Raw genomic sequence first — 21,631 nt, forward strand, 5'->3', positions numbered from 1 at the left:
GGCTGTGATCCCAGGGACTCAGGGACATCCTAGAGAGGCATCAAATCAAAAGGCAACTAAGTAGCTATTAGCTTGCTGACATCTTGTGGCTCAGAAATGGTTTGCAGTCGAGGCTCTGCATAGACGCTAGCCGTGGTAGGATCTCCCAAGACTGGGGGTTATTTCCAAAGCTTTATCCCGTAGAACACTGGTCCCTTGACACACTCCACAAAAACTGGATCGTACAGCTAAAGAAATTTGAGAAACATTACCTGCTACTTCCTCCTCTTACAGAACTGCGTGCACATTGGCCTCTGAAAGGAGCAGAGAAATCAGTCAAGAAAACTTAAACTTGTTTAAATCAGCATTTGCCAACATTTGGGAATAGTAACTATCACCTTCCACTCCGTGGAACCGATGTATCCTAAGCTTTCTGACTGAGGCTATTCACACGACACATCAAAAGCTAATTTGACGACAAAGAAGAGACAATTTTAGTCCATGTGGAATCGACAGTTTCGCCCCTGAGATGACTTAGCCAACCCAGTGTTTGTCAGTGGTTGAAGTTAGAGCTCCTGTTTCTTTCTTTCTTTTTTTTTTTTAATTTTTATTTATTCGACAGAGATAGAAACAGCCAGCGAGAGAGGGAACACAAGCAGGGGGAGTGGGAGAGGAAGAAGCAGGCTTCCAGCGGAGGAGTCTGATGTGGGGCTCAATCCCATAACCCCGGGATCACGCCCTGAGCCGAAGGCAGACGCCCAACCGCTGTGCCACCCAGGCGCCCCAGAGCTCCTGTTTCTGTAACCAGCTTGATGGGTCTTGGCTGGGCCTGAAGGTTGTGTTGAAACCAGGACTCATACCTGTACCTGTTGGTTAAAGACCCAGAGATCTTTAACTGTGTGTTATTCTGCTTGATACGTGAGTGCATTTAAACTCCTCTTTAGGGCCGCCTGGGTGGCTCAGTAAGTTAAGCGTCTGACTTCGGCTCAGGTCATGATCTCAGGGTCCTGGGATCCAGCCCCTTGTAGTCAGGCTTCCTGCTCAGCGGGGTATCTGCTTCTTCCTCTCCTTCTGCCCCTTCCTCCCCGCCCTGCCCTTCCCCCGCCCCCCGCCCCCCGCTCATGCTCTCACTTGCTCTCTTTCAAATAAATACATTAAAATCTTTTAATAAATAAATTAATTAATTAATTAAACTCCTTTGAAGATAATTCAATAGTTGTGGGCTTTCATTGTCTCCTACACTACCCAACACCCCCTTTCTAGAAATGCAAAAAGAAAAGAGAGAGAAGGAGGAAGGAAGGGAAGGAGGGAGGCAGGGAAGAAGGGAGGAGTTAGTTCTTATAGAAGCATAAGTAAGATTTAGCCACAGGAATACTTTTGAGCATTTGTAATATTTGTTTCCTTATCGTTGTCTCAACTCCCTGGGAGAGGTTACCCTTGGACAGAGGCTTAAGACATCATTATTTCAAGGATGAGAAACGTGTATCTTCCCAGACTGGGGAAAGGATGGCAAGGTGACCGTGAATGAGGTGGTCCAGGGTTAGTCTCCAAAGATCACCCAGTGGAGTAGCCTGTAAGCTGCTCTTCTCAGCTGGCATTTGCAAAGCAAACTAGCATGAGGGTAACTGGCTTATCTTTACGGAATCTATCTTACCCTAGGGTTTCAGGGTTATTACTACAGGAGGCCTTAGGAAAGCCCGTTGGAACAGCAAGCTCCTTTGTTTTCCTCCCTTGCCTCTGAGCACTCTGGTTTTTAAATTCTCAAATTCGAATTCTCAGATTATGTATGCCCTTCACCAACTGAGAAGAGCTCATTTTCCCTGCTGTTACCACGGTCTGGAGCACGAATTCCGATGACTAGGCCACCGTGCTGGGACTGACTGCGCATTTCAGACACTCTGCCCATTCTTCCCCCACCAGGCAAAGAACACCTGAGCAAGGAATTGGCTAAACTCTCCAGAGCTATCCCCACTGCCAGCCTGAACTCCTCTCCCAAGCAAGGCGGAAAGCCAGGGCCCTGACCTGCACTTGAGTTCTGGGAGATGGACAGGAAAACAGAGCTGGGGATGAGAATAGGTTGAGGCTGTACTGGGGGGGCCACAGCAGGCGGCAGCAAAGGTGGGATCGAGAAGGAGGAGGCAAAGAGTCTGGGAAGGAGATGGAAGCTGGATAGGGGGCCACGGAGTCCGCAGAGGGGCCATTTGAACTTGGGAGGATGGAGAGTAGGCAGAATATAAAAGTACTCTCAGGCCAAGGGTTAGGCGAGGAGCAGGGGCAGCTCTAGGTTTCTTGGGGCTGGAAGCTTATGCAATCAAGGAGCCCTTGTTATATTCATAACAAAGTTATGAATTTAAAGTTAGACATGGAAGTGAGTATTCATCTGCAATGAGAAAATGAATCAAATCACCATCTTAAAAAAAGCTGTCAAATCCCACAAACATCAAAAACCCAGAAAACGAACTCACTGTTTTATTCATTAAGTGCCTACCACACATCTCCAATACTTTTTCTCCCTGCATTTTTGGGACTATGTACACTTTGATCGGTTCTCCATTTTATAACAATTTTATAATGTCCCCTTTTATAGGAGAGGAGAAAGATAATTCCTCCACTAAGACAACTGATCAACATTTGGTTTTTAGGGTTGATAGTTAATAGTTGATTGTGCAAAATGCAATTATTTATAGAACTACTATGGGTTGATGTATCACAAATACAAGGCCGATTTGGGATACTTGCCCTTAAAAATGGACAGTGTGTTTATTACTATATATGCTGCATTATTGAGTATATCCCTGCCAGAAGAGAACTTTTGGTTTGACTAAGACTTGGTAAGAACTAAACCTACCACTTGCGATTTTCCGTATCTGATAACTGGGAGAACTCTCTGCAGACCAGCTCCTGGCTCAATATATTTCAAACCTTGACTCTCCACCTTTACGTGCGTACATCCGGTGCACACATTTATAGTGCACTCTGACCTCTGACCCTGCGCCTTTAGGTCATGACCTGGGTAAGTCAGCACCATGGATGGCGAGAGTATTACCAGAAACCAGTCCTTCTTAAGGACGTCTAACGTAACATAACTATTACCATAACTATGACCAGAAACACACAAATATACCCCACTAAACCCAAACTAAAGAGATTCTTCAATTTCACTTCCACTTCGTGATGTCCCCAAAATGCTCATGGCCACTCCAACATAATACTAAAGAAAAGAGAACGGAGGCCAAGTTGCAATGGAAAGAGACACTGGTCTCAACCAATGGCTCCTTGAGTATTGTTCATGCAAAGCTTACAAAACCAAATGATTATGCGAATGCTATCATAGGTTCGTTTCTGAGCCCTGGAAGGAACCCATGCAAGGGAGGGGATCAAGGATTTTGAATCTTATTCATGTCACAATCAATCCTGCTTGGGTTAGTTCAGAGGGTTCCAAGCATCTTCCTATAGCCAACTGGGTATTTAGACACAGACGGGTCAGTCCTGATCTTTCAACAATCTTGCGCATGAAGACTGAGCCATCCTGGACTCCACACGTCCTCTGGGCGTGTGGTAAGGAATAGCACCAGGCCCTGCGATATCTCTCAGGAAAAAAACGCCTCTTGTGGGTCAGACTTCACTGCCACATGCCTCCATTTAAGGAAACCCCTGTTCACAGACGGACATTGTAACTACTCTAAATGGACTCTGTTTCAGATGGCCTTTGTCAAAAGTCATCACGGGGTATACACCCAACTGGAAGTAAAGTTCAGTTTTCAGATGAGATGTGAGGTCTCTGAGGACCACACTGGTGGCCATACAGTCCTAAGTAAGGTGCCTACTTCCAGAACAGGAATACCAGGTATAATTTCAGTTTTGGAAGATATGAAAAATAAAAAAACCTGCTTTAAAGAACACAGATAGAAAGGAGATATAACAAATTATTAACAAGGGTCACATTTGCATAGTCATAAGTGTGTGCCATTTTTTTCTTCTGCAAATCTATTTTTATACTAGTTTCAATTCGTAGATACTAAATTTTTAAAAATTGGGTAGTTTTTTTTTAAGGTTTTATTTATTTATTTGACAGAGAGAGAGACAGCCAGCAAGAGAGGGAACAAAGCAGGGGGAGTGGGAGAGGAAGAAGCAGGCTCCCAGCAGAGCAGGAAACCCGATGCAGGGCTTGATCCCAGGACTCTGGGATCACGCCCTGGGCCGAAGGCAGACGCTTAATGACTGAGCCACCCAGGTGCCCCGAGATACAGGTTTTTTTTTTTTTTTTTTAAAGAAAATCACCTTGACTTTAAATAATAATTAAATACATGTTTATCTGGCTTACTGCTTGGATTCAGGTGGATTCAGGTGTCTGGTTTTAGAAACGGAACCATAGACCCAAGGGCGGTAAATAAGTTGAAGTGGACCATCTTGTTGCCCAGAGAGCCAGTGTTTTCTTGATGCCCAGTGTCGTGAAGGCTGAGCCCCTGGGTCCCCGACTCTGCGAGTGTTTCATGAAGTCATACTTGCTGTGAGTCAGTCCAGGGTGAGTCATGCTTCCCACATCTGCAGCGGAAGGAAGGGAAGGAAGCAAGAAAAATAATAATAACTTGGTTGTTATTGTATTAAATAAAGTGAATTTCAGTGTGTCAGGCCAGATACAAAATTATAGAAACCAATCTTTGTGAAAATGTAAAATACAGTATGTTGGATCAAGTGTTCTGTTTTCTTCATTTTTAAAAAACTGTCATTTTTTGACCAAAAAGAAAAAAGTTTATTCTCTGACCTCTTGGAACTGCCTATGAAAAAGGGGCAGCTAATTCCTCTGGCAAACGTTGTGGAAACTTGACACGGAGTCTTGGGAGTTGCATTAAAAATGCAAGAGGGCATTTTACTCTCAGAGGAGCGCGGGGGTGGAGGGGGCTGCGCCGTCAGTGCTCCAGGTCAGCAAATTAAGAATTATTTATTTATGGAAAGTGGGCTAGGTGTCAGCAGGGTTCTGGGGAAGCAGCGTGCCCAAGGATGAAGTGCTCAAAACCAGCAGATGAATCTCCCCAACCCTGATGATTTATGAGAGAGTTTTTGAATTCGGTTTTCATTGTCAGTGATTTTTCATGTTATTATTTGTTTATTTAAGAGCGTGAGAGAGGGAGAACACAAAAGCAGGGGGAGACAGAGAGGGAGAAGCAGGGTCCCCACCAAGCAGGGAGCCCGACATGGGACTTGATCCCAGGACCCCGGGATCATAACCTGAGCTGAAGGCAGACGCTCAACCGACAGAGCCACCCAGGCGCATCTCGAGTTATATTTTGAATTCAAGCTGCTGATCTCCCACTTTCTTTGGCTTCAAGAGGATAAAGTTTAGGTGGTACTTTCATTAATTGCGCCGTAATCCTAGGAATCACTGGATATGCGTGTTTACACCTTTAGTAACTTTCTGGCCCCCCAAAGACAAACCATATAAGAAAAATAGTTAACATTTAGGGGCGCCTGGGTAGCGCAGTGGTTAAGCATCTGCCTTCGGCTCAGGGTGTGATCCCAGCGTTCTGGGTTCGAGCCCCACATCAGGCTCCTCTGCTATGAGCCTGCTTCTTCCTCTCCCACTCCCCCTCCTTGTGTTCCCCCTCTCTCGCTGGCTGTCTCTCTCTGTCAAATAAATAAATAAAAAATCTTAAAAAAATAAAAAAAATAAAAAAATAAAAAAAGAAAAATAGTTAACATTTAATGAAAGAATCAAGTTCCCCAAAACACTCTCATTCAGGCTCACCCAAAGAAATCTAGACCCCTGACACTGACAAGGAGGTCTGTTCCCCCTACATGACGCAAAGGATCGATCACCAAGGCTCCATTTACGTTGTACCTGTGCCATGAAAGTTCATCATGATAAAGAAAGCAGAAGAATTCAGAACCACAGCATAAAATTTCCAAATTTATGTAAATTTCCGGGGAAGCTTCCTCTTGAACCCAGTGATAATGCAGGTAAAACTGTCTTCTAGAAGCCACAGTTTCCCTGTACCTGCTTCCTGTCTCCCCTCTCTTGCCTTCTCTTCGCACTTTCTTCGAGCATTACTCTTGAAAAAGGGTCTGGCAAGTACAGTCGTGCCGAGGCATAAATATGGCTCGTGGTGGTGATTTTTATCGGGATATTTGCTATTTTTTAATTGGTCAAAAAGACTTCAACCAAAGCAAGGAATTCCTTTGGCATTTTGCAAGGAAAGACGCCCTAAGTGGTATTCCAGTGATGACAATTTACTGTACTCATGCCTGCTGTTGCATTTTGGCAACAAGCAATATAGACATCAAGCATGAATTCATCCCCAGTATTTTAGTCGGGGATGCCTTTTCTCGCAGCTCTAACATAGGCAGGTCAAAACAGACAATGTGTCTTATTTAGCGTTGCCCACCCCCCTGCACCCAACAGAGGACAGTGCACACAGGAGCTGAGCCATCACTCCATGAGGCTAGGCACTGAAGGATGGGCTGCCATTCCCTCCAGGCATGCAGTGACCGTTACGATGCCCTACGCAAGTTCTATACAGAGAGCTTCTCTGCCTTACCTTGGTGCCGCGTGCCAACGGGTGAGGGAAGTGTCCTCAGGAGGTAAATGAAACACAGGGAAAGGGTATTTCTCTCTTCCCTCTCCATGGTTCAGGTATTATTCTTCTGACATTTCCTCGTTATGGATCCTAATCTCAGCCTCTTCCAAGGGCTGCCTCCAACTTAGAAGCAACTCTCCCATCTTGTCTTCCTAACTAGAACATGACGCTAAGACATTAGGAGTTTGCCTTATTTGGCAGCACAAAAGATAGAAAATTAGTCTGCCATTCCTCCACTACCACAAGTCTTTCTCTCTTTTAATTCATCTTGACCTCATTTTCTATAGTCACCAATATTGGAGAACATGGCAGATAAGCAAATGAAGACCTTGGTCTATTTTTAGGGCCTAATTCCCTGCTTGCTCCATATGTGATCCTGGGCTATCTACTGAACACGCCTAATTCTCACTTTTCTCATGGTACATGCCTTACGAATGAGCCAAGGTCTATAAAGCACCTCGCACAGTACCTGGCGTAGAGAAAGTACTTAAGACATGTAAGCCGTCATCATCGTCATCAATAATATCATCACCATCACATCCAGTAGCGACAACCAACTCTCTTGGTGCTAATAAGGCAGCTATCTGGTGTGGTTTATGGGTGGGCTGGTAGAGAGAGTCACAGGCCAGCAAATCCCTGTGAATCATACACTTCTCCATACGTCCTTCTGTGTTTTCCCTGATGAAAGAGCAGGTGATAGAACAAAGCAGGTCTGGGTCTGAGGTCTGGACTCTAGCTTTGTCTGCCACCGATGAGTGATGGAGTGACCTTGACTAAGCTCCTTATCCCACCGGGCTTCTGCCTCCTCACCTGGCAAACAGGAACTTAGGCTTGATACCCTTATTCCCCTCAGGCCTGGACAGTTTGTGTTTCATTTACGATGTATTGACTTCACTTTTTTTCTTTCCATTTTCCCATTGAGAGGCCAAGGCAAAAGTGATAAGAAGCAAGAAAACAGCGCCCTCTAGGGTTTTCCAGAGGTGTGCCAGGGTTGATGATGTGAGCGGAAGAAAAACACCAGGGTGGAGCATCTGGGGGCTCTGAATTTCCTGAGGCCTACAGTTACCTGCCCCACTTCTTAAGAGGACCTCACAACGTTGCTTCTATCTTGATGGGTTGAAATAACTTTGTTTTGAAAAATTACAAAACCCCAAAGGAAGAAAACCAGCAAAAACAAAGATAAAAACCCTTGAGAACACTTGAAGGTACAGAAACCCAAGTCAAGTAAGAAGCACTGAGAAAAGAATTAAGTCCAACTCAGAGAGATCAGCCATTATTTATTTCAAATGTAAGTTAAACGTATTTAATGAAGAAATATAACCTTTTGATGCTTGCATCGAGAGAGTTAAGACAGTGTTCGGAATATTTCAGCAAGGTAACCATTAGTATTTTATTAACGTAGCATTTAAAAACTGTAAAAATAAAGTTTGGGAGGGAAGTCCCTTTAAGTTTATATTTTTTGAGTTTATTATTATTCCTCCTAAAATGAGGCAAAAAAAAACAAACAAAAAAAGGAACGTTGTGGTCCCCCAGACAACAGAGTCGCAGAATGTCACAAATCACCTGGTCTAAGGCTCCACTGTAGAGATGAAGAAGCTGATAACTCGATGCTTTCGTATTTAATTCAGAGCTCTTGATACTTTCTGGAAGGATACATAGAATAGTAAGAGCAATGCCAATATTCAAATAACAATAGACATGAACTCACTATGTACCACGCATCCCGCCATGTTTCACATGGAGCATCTCATTTAACCCTTGCGATAGCTCAAGGAGTTCGTTACTATGGTGTTTTTCCCTTTTGCAGACAGAGAAACGGAAGCACAGAGGACTCACGCGATCGCCCTAAAATTTACAGCTTATCCATACTTGTGGACTTTTTATGTACAATCGCAAATCTATCCCACATTCAAATGCACTGATATATTCTCAGATAGATGGCACTAGGCTTTTCATGACCGCTGCGTTGAGTTTGGAACAAAAATTATTCTGGTTTTGAAAGCTCTTCCTTGACCATTGTGAGGACAAAATGAGTCACAGGGAGTTGGGAAGAGCGCTCAGAGACGGGTGGTAAATGGGCCCCAAGGAAGGGATGGGAGGCAGCTTGCCTGGGAATTGGTCAGTTAGGTGCCAGCTCTTTGAAGTGAGGGATAGCTTGAGGTTCCAACATTAACTTTCATAGATGAAGGGTCCATTGAGCAAGTATACATGAAAGGAAGAAGCTGAATTCACACTGAGCCTTTACAGAACTTTATGCACATGGGCTTATATTTTCTTCTATTCTTTGGTAAAAGCACATGAATGCACACTTGACTACCCAAACACATAGTTTTGTGTTGTTCTAACACAATATTTTTCATATGCATTTTTCATATGCATAATGTTTCACTTTAAATAGTTACATGATATCATTCCATCATATTGACGTATCATGATTCACTTAGTCATTTCCCTATTGTTGAGGCTTTGGATTGTTCCCCGTTATAAATAGCATTGCTATACCATTTCCAGACCGTTTTTAATTTGGGGGATTTTTTTCTGATGTAAATCCCCAAGGGTTTAATTTCTGGGTCAAAGCGCATACTATATTGGATCTTGCTATACATTGCTAGTTTGCATTCCAGGAAAGCTAAAAAATAAATTACAAGTCCAACAGCATTGAATTTTTAGCATTCGGTTTTTCTGATTTATCCACCAAGAAATGTATTTATCATTTCAAGTTGTTTTGATCACACCACAACCATCACCCCTATCCTGACATCATGACCACTCCCAACATCATCACCTTTGCCAAGACAGCTAAAAGCAACACAATTACTATCATCAACAACCTTGACCATCAATACTCCCACCACCAACATCATCCACCCCCACTGTCACCATCATCTTCAAAATGTCACAACACTGTCACCAACATCACAATCACTTTCATCAACCAAACCACCACCCCATCTCTGTCATTTATTACCGTCACCGTCATCAAACCCTCTAATTCAGAGGCTTATGGTCACTGGCTTAATCTTCTCAGTACAATTTGTCTTCTACCCACTAGTGATCTGCCTTTTGGTGAATTTGTAAACAAATACCAGCCCTTCCTGTGATTCTCCAGTTGGACGTTCCCTGTGCTTTCAGCCACGCAGCGATGGCCACGTTCCTAGTACACGGCCAGGATGGGCAAGAATTGTTCAGCAAAGCCAGGAAGCCCCTGATGTCTGCAAATGATCCATTCACTTATTTATTCATCCCTTTGTGCTTTCATCGATCTCTTACCGAACACAGTCCACGTGCCCACGCTCTCACCTTTTTGCCCAATAACACAACTGAAACAATCTTTTCTTTCAAGCTTGCCAACGATGTCATTCAGGGGATAAACTGTGACCAAAATATTGTGGTTTTGATTTTTGAACCAAATCAAGTTTTCGATATCCATTTGCAAAAGAATTCCTTAACACTGTTGTGAATAGAGGAGGAAATAATTAATAGTTGCCAACCAGAACAAGTCATGACCTTCTTATGGAGGAATTCCTTGACTATTCATGAGGGAAGCAAAAGAGATAAAATGTAGCACCTGCAAAAAAGTATTAAGACCTTTGTAAGACACGCAAATATCAAATCATTATACTGTATACCTGAAACTAACATAATGTTATATGTCAATTATATCTCAATCAAAAAAAATTTTTTTAGGGGCGCCTGGGTGGCTCAGTCATTAAGTGTCTGCCTTCAGCTCAGGTCATGATCCCAGGGTCCTGGGATCGAGCCCCGCATTGGGCTCCCTGCTCAGTGGGATCCTGTTTCTTCGTCTCCCACTCCCCCAGCTTGTGTTCCCTCTCTCGCTGTCTCTCTCTCTCCGTCAAATAAATAAACAAAATCTTAAAAAAAAATTTTTTTTTTAATGTTAAGAACTGAGGTTAAATAAGAGTTGATAAACTATGGATGGAAAATAATTCTTTTTTTTTTTTTTTTTTGCATTTTTCCCCTGCTTGTTCTGGAGGGATCTTAAAATCAGTTTTTTCAGCTTTTACAGAATATACTATGGAGACCTCAATTATTGTCTTGTGTGTAATTTGGTAGTAAGGAGATGGACAGAGAATTTGGAAGGCAGGAACTCCCAAGACTAAGACTTCCCGTGTTATTTTCAGAATAAGCTATCTCAACTGTTATACCACCAAACACATAAGGTTTATAAACCCTGGACCCTTGGGAATCCACTAATAAAATACTTGATATTCTTCAAAGCCACTGAATTTGTTCAACACCCATTTATTTGTACAACAAATGCTTCCTGAGAACGATTCTAGCACTGCGTGTGCTCCGGGAGCAAATGAAAAAAGTATAAAACGTTGTCCCTAACCTCAAAGATATGGCAGTGTGGTTGGGGAGACAAGATTTACAGACCGAAAGGAAAGCTAATAATAGAGCACAGCTTAAGATGAAACAACAAGGATAAAAATAAATAAATTGCCAAAAGATAAATAAGTGCCAAATGAAACAATAAAAGTGACCCGGAGTTTCAAAAGGAATAAATCACTGTCGGCTGAAAGGGTCAGGACAGACTCTTGGCAAGGTAGGAGGACTTCAGCGTTGGAACACAAGGAGGACATGGGCGAGGCCACGAGTGGGGACGCGTTATTGCGGACCGACTCTGGCTATGATACAGCCACCGGGTGAGCCGGGGCCCCAGTCAAACAAAGGACTCTCAGAGGGACCTGACTAAGTATGCAAAATGACCAGTGACTTCTGCCCAAATGGCCGAAGCGAGAGGCTGGGGTGGATGGACACGGCACACAGGCCTGACGCAAGTCTCTCCTGGAGTTTTCAAAACACAATTCTGAGAGATTCAATATCCAGAGGCAAACAAATCCAAAGGATGGGAGAGCTGGAGGCATTGATAGGGGAGCTGAGGCAGTTCGGTCATGGAAAAGGAACGGAAGCATGGGACAATCGCCAGGTAGCCGTTAAATAACACACTCGTGTAAACAATACGTTCTGAAACCCATGGCTATACTTGTCCTTAGTCAAAGTGCCTTTTGCTTGAAGGAGAACATTTTCTGCTTCATTAGCTCTTTTTTCTTCTTCTAATATTAGTCAAAGACTTGGAAATTTCTGCTGTCTTTTGAGGCAAAGGTCACAGCACAAAATAAAATAAGGAAAAGGAACTGGCTATTAGGAGCCAAGACACCTGAGTTCCTGGCCTGCGTTTGCCATTGATACTATTTGAAACTTGAGACTTGCCACTTAAACTTTCTAGATCTGCATTTTTCCCCACAAGATGAAGGTAATATCGTCTACCTTATTTACTTTACGGGGTTATTTGGGATGGAGTACGATGACATGGGGGAAAATTAACATGTTGAACACCTGTTTTGAATCAAGTCCTTTCACATTCTTATGTATTGAATGCTGAAGACGATAGCTCACATTAAGTGCTAGTAGTTTGCTCAACACCACACAGCGATGGCGATCCCGTTCTCCAAAATTTAGTAGCCACTCTTGTCCTTTAACGCCCACAGGTCAGGTTGAGCCCATGGCCTCATGGCCTCCATCAGCTTGGGGCTCCTTTTGCTCTGAGAAGGTCTGAGACAGAAAGTTGGGAGTGCGGTCCTTGGGGTGGGATGTCAACCTGTGCCAAGCTCAGGGGTGTTGTCTAGTGAAGGCAGAAAACAGGGGTGGGTTTTGGAGGTGGGATGCAGTGGGGAAAGCTGGGCAGCCATCACCCTTACACACTTAGACAGTGAGTTCCGGGTCTCAGCCAGAAGCGCCTGAGTCGGGATTACTTCCCAGCTCAGCGCTTTCTGGAGGGTAGGTCTGGCCTTCCATGGGTGGGAAATAAGAAGACTCTCTAATGAGCAACACTCTCGGTTTGGGTGGCTCCTTAGAATCAGCTGAGCAGTTTACAAATAATGCCAGCGCCCAGGCTGTAGCCCAGACCAGCGATGGCAGAATCTTTGGTGGTGGCAGATGAGAATAACATTCTGATAGCCCCCAAATGCAGCCAAGTTTGAAAACCATTGATCCCACAGAATAGAGGAAGGGTCTCCCTAAGGGCAAATTTGAGCTTCTAGTATTTTAAGATCCAGACTCTTCTAGTAACGGGGAGAAGCTACTCCGGCATTATCTCAAATGGCATCTTTGGTTGGTTGGTGGATTTCTGTTCTAATAGCAAGTGGTGAGTAGGCGTCCTAGGATCCTGCCCTAGGTCTTCTGCAAACATGCCAATGTCGCCCTTAAAAACTCATAACCCCTTGTATTGACATAGCATTTTATGGCCGTGTATTCTGCTTATTCTTCAAACTGCCTCTTCAGATGGCATTTAAGGACCAAACGATGTTTTTTTTTTAAACCTTCAGTCTTATTAAATAGCTATCCTGGCCGTGATCAGTCTACCGGTTACAGTGACGGTCAGCACAGGAAGGGCAAAGTAGGAAAGACTCTTCCCAGATGGAGGTAAATCTACAGAGAAATGCGTCTACGGGTAGAAATTTCATTTGACAAAGTTGCTAGTCTCCTGCCTTTGGTATCTCTTCCTCCTCCTCTATTTGGGGTCTTTGTAGTGCTTTCAGAATCCAGACTTGAGTTTCCTGAGCTGATACTGTCAAGGACAACCAGGTGGGTCTTCCTGTGTGTGCAGAATAAAGGTAGGAAGGCTGCGGAGAGCCGCGAGAAAGTGTCCGGCCCCCAGACTCTCCTCTCTTCTTGCCCTGGGCGCCCATGGCGCTGAAGCTCCAGTGGCATAAGGATCCCGAAGGAGCTTTTCAAAACTGTAGCTTTCCTGGCCCCGCCCTCAGATTCAGTGTTTGTGGGAAGGGCCCAGAGAGATGCATTTTTAGAAGCTCCCCTGATTCTGATTCAGACTGTTCTAGGAAACTCCTGGGGGCGGGGACCAGATGCTTTGGGAATGCGGGCCTTTGTGTTCCCAATTGCCTTCTCCTGTGATGCCCTTTTAAAATGTAGATATGACCCCAGCCTGAGTCACTATGTTCCTCTCTCTGGACAGATGGGAGGACAACAGCAGGAGGAGGGTCTCAGTATGTGTTTATTGAAGGGACAAGGGGAAAGTAAGATCTCCTAGTGTGAGAGTTTGGGTAATGGATGAGGATTTTGAATCCAGGGACACCGCTGAAGAGGAGGGAATTGGCTTCGCAAAGACAAACATGGCTGACTTCACAGAGGCCCAGGGAGCTCTAAGAGGGCTGCACAAGGTCTAGCTGACTTGCCTGGGCCTTTCCCTACAACGGAATTAGAAAAGACACTTCTTGTTTAAAAAAGAAAAATCGGACAATGTATAAAATAAAAGTTGTAAAAGGTAAAAATTGAAATGTTCTTCCTCCTAATCCCACTATTCTGAAATAACCATTATCTGTACTTTGTGCGTAACCTTCTAGACAACATATAATATAAAATCATATCTATTTTACAAGAAATGACATAAGCTCATGCACTTTTCCATAATTGATTATCTTTTTCACTTAACAGTGTATCCTGACATCTTTCCATGTCATTCCATATATGTTCTTTTTGTGATATCCTTCATTATATGGATGCGCCAAATGTACCCAATCAGTCTTCGGATGGACATTTCGTGCTCTTCTAGTTTTTTATTTCAAACAATGATGCAATAAACACCTTTGAACATACACCCTTTGTTTCCTTAAGAGTTTCCTATCAACGGGCCTGTTGAGTCTTCATAGACCCATCTATGTCCTCTAATTTGATAGATAACTGACCTCTGAAAGGTTGTACCAACGTACACTCCCTACTAGTATTGTGTATTTACTCACAATTGTTTTCATGGGTCTTTACACATTTTTACCAGTTAAATAAATGAGAAATCTTCCATTGGTGCAATTTGTTTTGTAGCTAAGTGGTATGCTTTTTCATGTTTTATTCATCCCTGTGATGCTGCAATGTAACTGTTTATACCTGTTACCTAGGAGTCAAGGCTCACTTCTGTGTATTCATGCAAGTACTGTGTTTTCTTGTTTTCGCGATGGCCTCTGTTGATAAACAGCAAGTAGTCATGGGCTGCAGAGAGCAAATCCTGCGGAGAGGGGGAGGGGCAAGGGAGTAATCTTCCACTTAATCAAGATATCAGAAGCAGCAACTTATTAAAAAGCACTCCTGTCTATCCCATTCTCATAGTCCATAGTCTCTCATGTTTCATTCCTGATGGGTAGTAAGGAGGGCACGTATTGCATGGTGCACTGAGCGTTACACGCAACTAATGAATCATCGAACTTTACATCGGAAACCGGGGATGTACTGTATGGTGACTAACATAATATAATAAAAAATCATTTTTTTTTTTTAAAAAAGCACTCCTTACATTATTTAGTGTGTAAACTTTAAGAATTGGAGCAATGGGTTCTATTATGCAAAGTACAGTGACGGGAATAAAACAAAATCTTAGTAAGTTATTTACCAAACGAATGAGCGAATGCAGGCAGATAGACAGATCTAGATACATACCACAGGCCTGGCTGTGTGCTGGGCACAAGGAAACACACATAAGAAACACCAGTCCTGCTTTCAAAAAGCTAGAAGATTTGTTGGGGTTGTGGGTGTGTAAAGTGATGATTACGATGCAAGAAGTGATTAATGGAGGGGTAAGGAGACTGTCTTCTGTCCTTGAAGGTCTTAGTTCTAGGAGGCAACGGATTCATAAACAAATAATTTCGATGCGATAGCACAAGACTTTGCACAGGTGTTATGGAAGTGAGAGGGTTTTGTTTGTTTTTTGGAGGGGTTTTTTTGAGAGGGGAGGTGGGGGCAGAAGAGAATCTTAAGCAGGCTTCACGCCCAGTACCAAACCTGAGGGCTCAAACTCACAACCTTGAGATCATGACCTGAGAAGAAATCAAAAGTTGGAGGCTAAACCGAGAGCCACCCAGGTGGCCCAGGATGCAGCCTCCTTTTCTAAAGTGCATCACTGTGCTGTTGACCCATGGCCACCTTACAATGGCCCTGAGATCTTTTTTGGTCATATGGCCCATCTCTTGCCCATAACATTCTTTATTCTGTGCAGGTTCAAACGGTTGTGGATACAAATCTCCTGTTGCAAACATTAAAAAATCTAACTCGAGATGGTTTGAGCCAAAAAGGGCTTTTACTGACTATGGGGACAGGAAACTCTAGGGGTATCAATTTTTAGGTACCAAGAGATCTAGTCATTCAAACAATACATCAGAACTTGGGCTTCCTTTCTCTGTCTCTTAGCCCTTGTTTTCTCTCTGTTGGCTTTACTCTCAATTATACTCTGTCTCAGCGGTGGCAAGACAGTGCAAGCAGCTCCAGGACCATATTGTCGTTTCTCTGCAAACTCAGCAGAAGGAAAAATTGTCTCTTGAGCACATTTCTGACAAAAGCCCAAATCTGAGCAAAGTCTGATCTCTTTATCACATAATTTTGAGGATTCGTATTATATCTTCTATGAGTTACAAAGAAACAGCCTTAACTAACATTGCCACCTGGAGAAGATAATTACAGTTTTAAAAAATGATTCTCTGCCAACTAGATTGTAAATGAGAACGTCATGAACTCAGCACTAAGCAGCTCGCTCTGCAAGTCTATGACTTTTTTCGTTTAAAAAATGGAACATTGGGGGCGCCTGGGTGGCTCAGTCCTTAAGCATCTGTCTGCCTTCGGCTCAGGGCATGATCCCGGCGTTCTGGGATCGAGCCCCACATCAGGCTCCTCCCCTGGGAGCCTGCTTCTTCCTCTCCCACTCCCCCTGCTTGTGTTCCTTTTCTCACTGGCTGTCTCTGTCAAATAAATAAATAAAATCTTTTTTTTTAAAAAAAGGGGGACATTGGCTCCAAGTTGATCATGTGTCCATTTTGAACCAATCGCTGGGCTCTGAGGGATTCCCTGCTCCTGCCAGTCACCTGCCCACCCCTGAAGCTCAGCTGGAACCTAATGGAACAGGTGTAGATTCCAAGGAGAATTCAGGGGTCCTTTAACAAAAGGGCTAGTGGATTCTGGTTGTCAGTCATAACAACTCTTCTCTTTTCCTTTCAAAATTCTAATCTGTTTGGTCATGGGCATTTGCCCACTTTCTTCAACTCATTCTGTATTCTTGTCCCACCCATGGACAAGCTGACTCCCCCTCCCCAACATTCCTTATCTTGCTTCTCCCCCAGCCTGGGGTCCTCTTTAATACCATGCCTTTTTTTGAGTTATTAAAGGCTATCTCTGGTCAACTGGCAAGATGGGCCTGTTGTCCAAAAGAGAATTAGATGTGTGCATAAAAGTAATATGGGTCAACAGTTTTGTTTTGTTTTTTAGAATTTTGTTACACATGTATTTATCTTGGATCCTGTCCCAGGCTTTTAAAAATATATTTGTGTAATAGTTGTATTTTAATGTGATCTTGCTGTGACTAAAGTATGAACTTTGCCATTAAGTGAGACAATTACCAGAGCAGTAAATCCTGCCAAAAATTCATGGTGCTGCAACTGAACATGACCTCAGATCACTTTTCTCTGGCCTCTTGTCTCCCATGGTTTTCCTTTCTGTAGGGGCTAGGTATTTGTTTATTTTTCCTGTGCCACATTTTGGTGCCCGTTTCTTTTTTCAGCTCTGTCTCTGATGTCTCTGAGGTTAAGCAGAGTGAAGGAGGATTCCAGAATCCCCAGATCCAGCCATTCCATATCCAAGATCAGTCATTCACTGACTCCAATTCAAGAAGCAATTGCTTCTATCATCATCCCAGCCTCCTCCCCCGAATGCGTTCTGCTTCTCACACCCCAGAAAGCAAGGAAGTTAATAAGACAGGCTTTTGCGGTGCAGAGACCTGGGTCAGAACACCAGCTACGTTGTTTATAATGATCTGTGTGATCTTGGACAAGTTCCTTAACCTTCTTAAGTCTTTGCTTCCTCATTTGTGAAATGGGACTGATAGCACCTGTCCTTCAGGCTATTATAGAGATGAAGCAAGCTTAGACGCGATTCAGAGCTTCCGGCACATGGTGGGCTCTTGGTAAATGTTAACTCTTCTCATTCTCACATAACTCTTTCCCATGGTTTACTTCAAAATTAGAATCTTTATAAAAACCCCATCTTTATAAAAACCCCATGTCCATTTCACTGATGTCAGCCTTTGAGTAAAGTAAGGGCAGAATCCTTAGTTGGGGAGGACTCTGTGAGTAAAAGAACTGCCTGATACTCATTAATTCATTCCACTATTATTTTTTCCAAAATGTACACTGTACTTGGATTATTAACAGTTTGTTTACAAGTGGTTTTTTTGGATGTTGTTGTTACAAGTCTATAGCAGGGAACCGTTGTGTTCTGAGGGCCATGCAAAAGAGACACGGAACTGGATTCCTGTCCTCAAGAAGCTTTTACTTTTGTGGAAAAGGCATAGGGCAATCCATGAAGTCATAATGCAGGAGCAAAGATTGCTCATCAGCAGGAGGCAAGAGGCACCATGCCTGTTCTCGGAAGGTTCTCGAATGAGCATCGGCAGTATGCCCCCAAAACGCCGGTGGAGAGAATGTGTAATGAGTGAATCAGTGGATGAGTGATGGTTGTTGACAAGGACACTTGGCTTTAGTCCCATGTGCTCCCAGGCCCCTCCCTGGGAGACTGTAGGCAGACTGCTGTGGGAACCAAGATTACTTGTCATGTTCGGCATGTCCAAGGGCACTTTGGTTAATAAAGGAATAGACAGAGCTAGCAGCCCACACTAATCCTCCTCACGCCCAACCTGTGACTTCATGTGGGTGTAATCACTCCAGGACTCACCTCCCCTTGTCTACACCCACCTGGCCCTCCCACGGAGACACTGGTGTTTCTGCAGCTGTCATCAAACCCTGCTGGTCCCTTTAGCTTGAACCTCAAGCCCTTGGGATTTTCCGAGAGATCCTTTGTAAAGAATGTCAGAGAGGGACAATCTAATTCTCTTAGAAATAGCCGCTACCCTGGGCGGAGTGAGTGGGTTCAACTAAATATCATTAGGCACATAAAAGTGTGAGCTTGTAGCTAATGACGTGCTTAAACTCTGGTGCTGGGCAAGACATTTCTAAAAAAATAATCTTCCTAAAAGGATCATCGTCATTTGATAATAAATGTCCTTTTATCACATACACGCACACTCTCTCAGTCTAAATATGCTTATTTTGTTGTTTTATTTTTTTTATTTCAGTGAAGGTTTGTTCTACTTTATTGATTGACTATAATTAGGAACACTAGGTCTCATGGAGCAGAGACTTGTTTTATATATCTGAAGTCAATGGGAAGATGAGATCTGATACTAAGGATTTGAAACAAAGAATGTGTGGGAAGGGCATATAGAAATAAAATCCAGTGGCTTTACATTTTTTGGTTTAAGAATCTTGATCATTTGAAAAATTTGTATACAGAAAATTCTCATTTTGCGTATAGGGTTCTGTATGTTTTCATGCATGCAGAAACCTCTATACCCACCACCACAAACAGGACACAGAAGAGTTCAATCACCTGAAAAAATTCCCTTCTGCTACACCTTTGTAGGTCCCCCCTCTCCCCGCCAGTCCCAACACCTGTCGGCCACTGATGTGCTCTCCGTCGCTGTAATTTTGCCTTCGCAGAATGTCACAGAAATGGAACCATTCCGTAGGCAATCTTTTGAGACTGGCTCCTTTCACTTAGAATAGTGCAGCTAAGATTCATCCGTGTTTGGTACGTGTTCATTCTTTTTTATCGCCAAGTGCTATATTGTTGTATGGATGGACCTCAATTCTCTTATTCCTTTAGCTAGTGAGGGACATTTCAGTTTCTAGTTTGTGTCAATGATGAATTATGCTGCTATGAACATCCATGTACAGGTTGTTGTGAGAACCCAAGTTTGCATTGCTCTAGGATAACTCCCGGAAGATGATAAATGTGTCTTATGGTTAGTTTATATTGGACTTTATATGGAATTACCAAACTGTTTTGTCAGAATGACTGTATCGTCCTGCATTCTCACTGACCGTGTTCGGGAGTTCCAGCTGCTCTGCAGTCTTGCTACCACATGGGCTTATCGTGTGTGTATTATTCTCACCATTCTAATAGGTATATTGTGGTATCGTTTTATTTGTATTTCTCTCCTCAATGACGGTGTTGATCGTGTTTTCATGTGCTGATCTACCCCTGGCATGTCTCCTTTGGTGAAATGTCTGTTCAGATTCTTCTTGCTAATTTTTAATTGGATTGTTTGTTTTCTTATTTTTGAGCTGTGAAACTTCTTTACAAACTCTGGATACAAGTTCTTTATTTCCTCCTCTTCTTATTTCTGGAAGAGATTGTATAGAATTGGTAATATTTCTTTCTTAAAGGTTTGGTTGAAACTATTAAGGAAGACATCTAGGCTTGGGAGGGTTTTTTTTGGCGAGAGGAGGATTTCCAACTATGAATTCAATATCTTTAGTGGATGTGGGACTGTTCAAGTTATCTCTTCCTTCTTGAATGAGTTTTGTTAGTTTGTGTCTTTGAAGATTGGGTTAAGTCTCCAATTTATATGCAGAGAGTTGCCTGCATCCTTTCTTTGTTAATCTTTTATGACTGTGAAGTTTATAGTGTTATCCCATCTTTCATATCTGATACTGATAATATACAGCTTCTCTCTTTTTCTCTTCGCAAATCTAGCTAGAAGTTTATCAATTTTATTGATCTTTTAAGAGAATTAGCTTTCAGTTTCATTGATTTTCTCCATTGTTTTATCTTGTTTCAACTTCATTATTATTATTTTTTGTATTTATTATTTTATTCCTTCTTGCTTTAGGTTTTGCTGGTTTCTTAAGGTACAAGCTTAGATTTGAGACCTTGATTTCTTTTTAAACAGAACATTTCAAACATAAATTTCTTTCTAGGACGACTTTGGCTGCATCCCACGAATTTTGATACATTGTATGCTCATTTACATTCAGGGTGGGAGATAGGCTAGCCCAGTGATGGGTATTAAGGAGGGCACGTATTGCATGGAGCACAGGGTGTTATACGCAAACAATGAATCATGAAACACTACATCAAAAACTAAGGTTGTACTGTATGGTGACTAACATAGCATAATAAAAAATTTTAAAAATTTTCTAATTATCCTTGAGACTTCTTTATTGACCAATGAATTTCTTAAAGTGAATTGCTTAATTTCCAAATATTTAGAGGTTTTCCAGAAACATTTTTTATTGATGTAATTGATTCTATTATTGTCAGAGAACATATTTTGTATTGTTTCATTCTTTTTTTTTAATTTTTAAAAAGATTTTATTTATTTATTTGTCAGAGAGAGAGCAGGAGCAGGAGCAGGGGGAGCGGCAGGCAGAGGGAGAAGCAGACTCCCTGCTGAGCGGGGAGCCTGATGCTGGGCTCGATCCCAGGACCCTGAGATCATGACCTGAGCTGCAGGCGGATACTTATCCAACTGAGCCACCCAGGCATCCCTGTTTCATTCTTTTAAATATAGTGTTTGCTTTGTGACCCAGAGTATGGTTTATTTTGGTGAATATTCCATATGTACTTAAAAATAGTGTGTACTCTATTGTTATTTAGATGGGATATTCTATACAAGTTCATTAGGCCAAACTGGTTGATAGTTATTGTTTAGATCTTCTATATTCAGGGGCGCCTGGGTGGCACAGTGGTTGGGCGTCTGCCTTTGGCTCAGGGCGTGATCCCGGCGTTGTGGGATCGAGCCCCGCACCGGGCTCCTCTGCTGTGAGCCTGCTTCTTCCTCTCCCACTCCCCCTGCTTGTGTTCCGTCTCTCGCTGGCTGTCTCTATCTCTGTCAAATAAATAAATAAAATCTTTTAAAAAAAAAAAAAGATCTTCTATATTCATACTGATTTTTTGTTGTTGTCTGTTTGTGCTATCAATTACCAAGAGAAAAGTGTTGTAGTCTCCAACTACAATCGTGACTTGTCTCTTTCTACTTTCAGTTCTATCAGCTTTGCTTCATGTATTTTGAAGCTCTGGCATTAGGTATGTACACATTTAGAGTTGTCATATCTTTTTTTTTTTTTAAGATTTTGTTTATTGATTTATTTTAGGAAGAGAGAGTGAGCCCAAGCAGGGAGAAGGCCAGAGAGGAAAATGTGCCATTTTATAATAAGTTTTGT

The 21,631-nt window shown here is 42.7% G+C and overlaps 1 protein-coding gene across 1 annotated transcript in view; it reads left to right on the forward strand.

Annotated features, from left to right (window-relative positions):
* Positions 1-21,631, forward strand: part of CLIC5 (CLIC family member 5) — a 152,682-nt gene that overhangs the window by 24,420 nt on the left and 106,631 nt on the right. The window lies entirely within an intron of this gene.

Source organism: Ursus americanus, chromosome 29 (assembly GCF_024610735.1).
Source record: "Ursus americanus isolate L20-20 chromosome 29, mUrsAme1.1.p, whole genome shotgun sequence".
NCBI classification, from domain to species: domain Eukaryota; kingdom Metazoa; phylum Chordata; class Mammalia; order Carnivora; family Ursidae; genus Ursus; species Ursus americanus.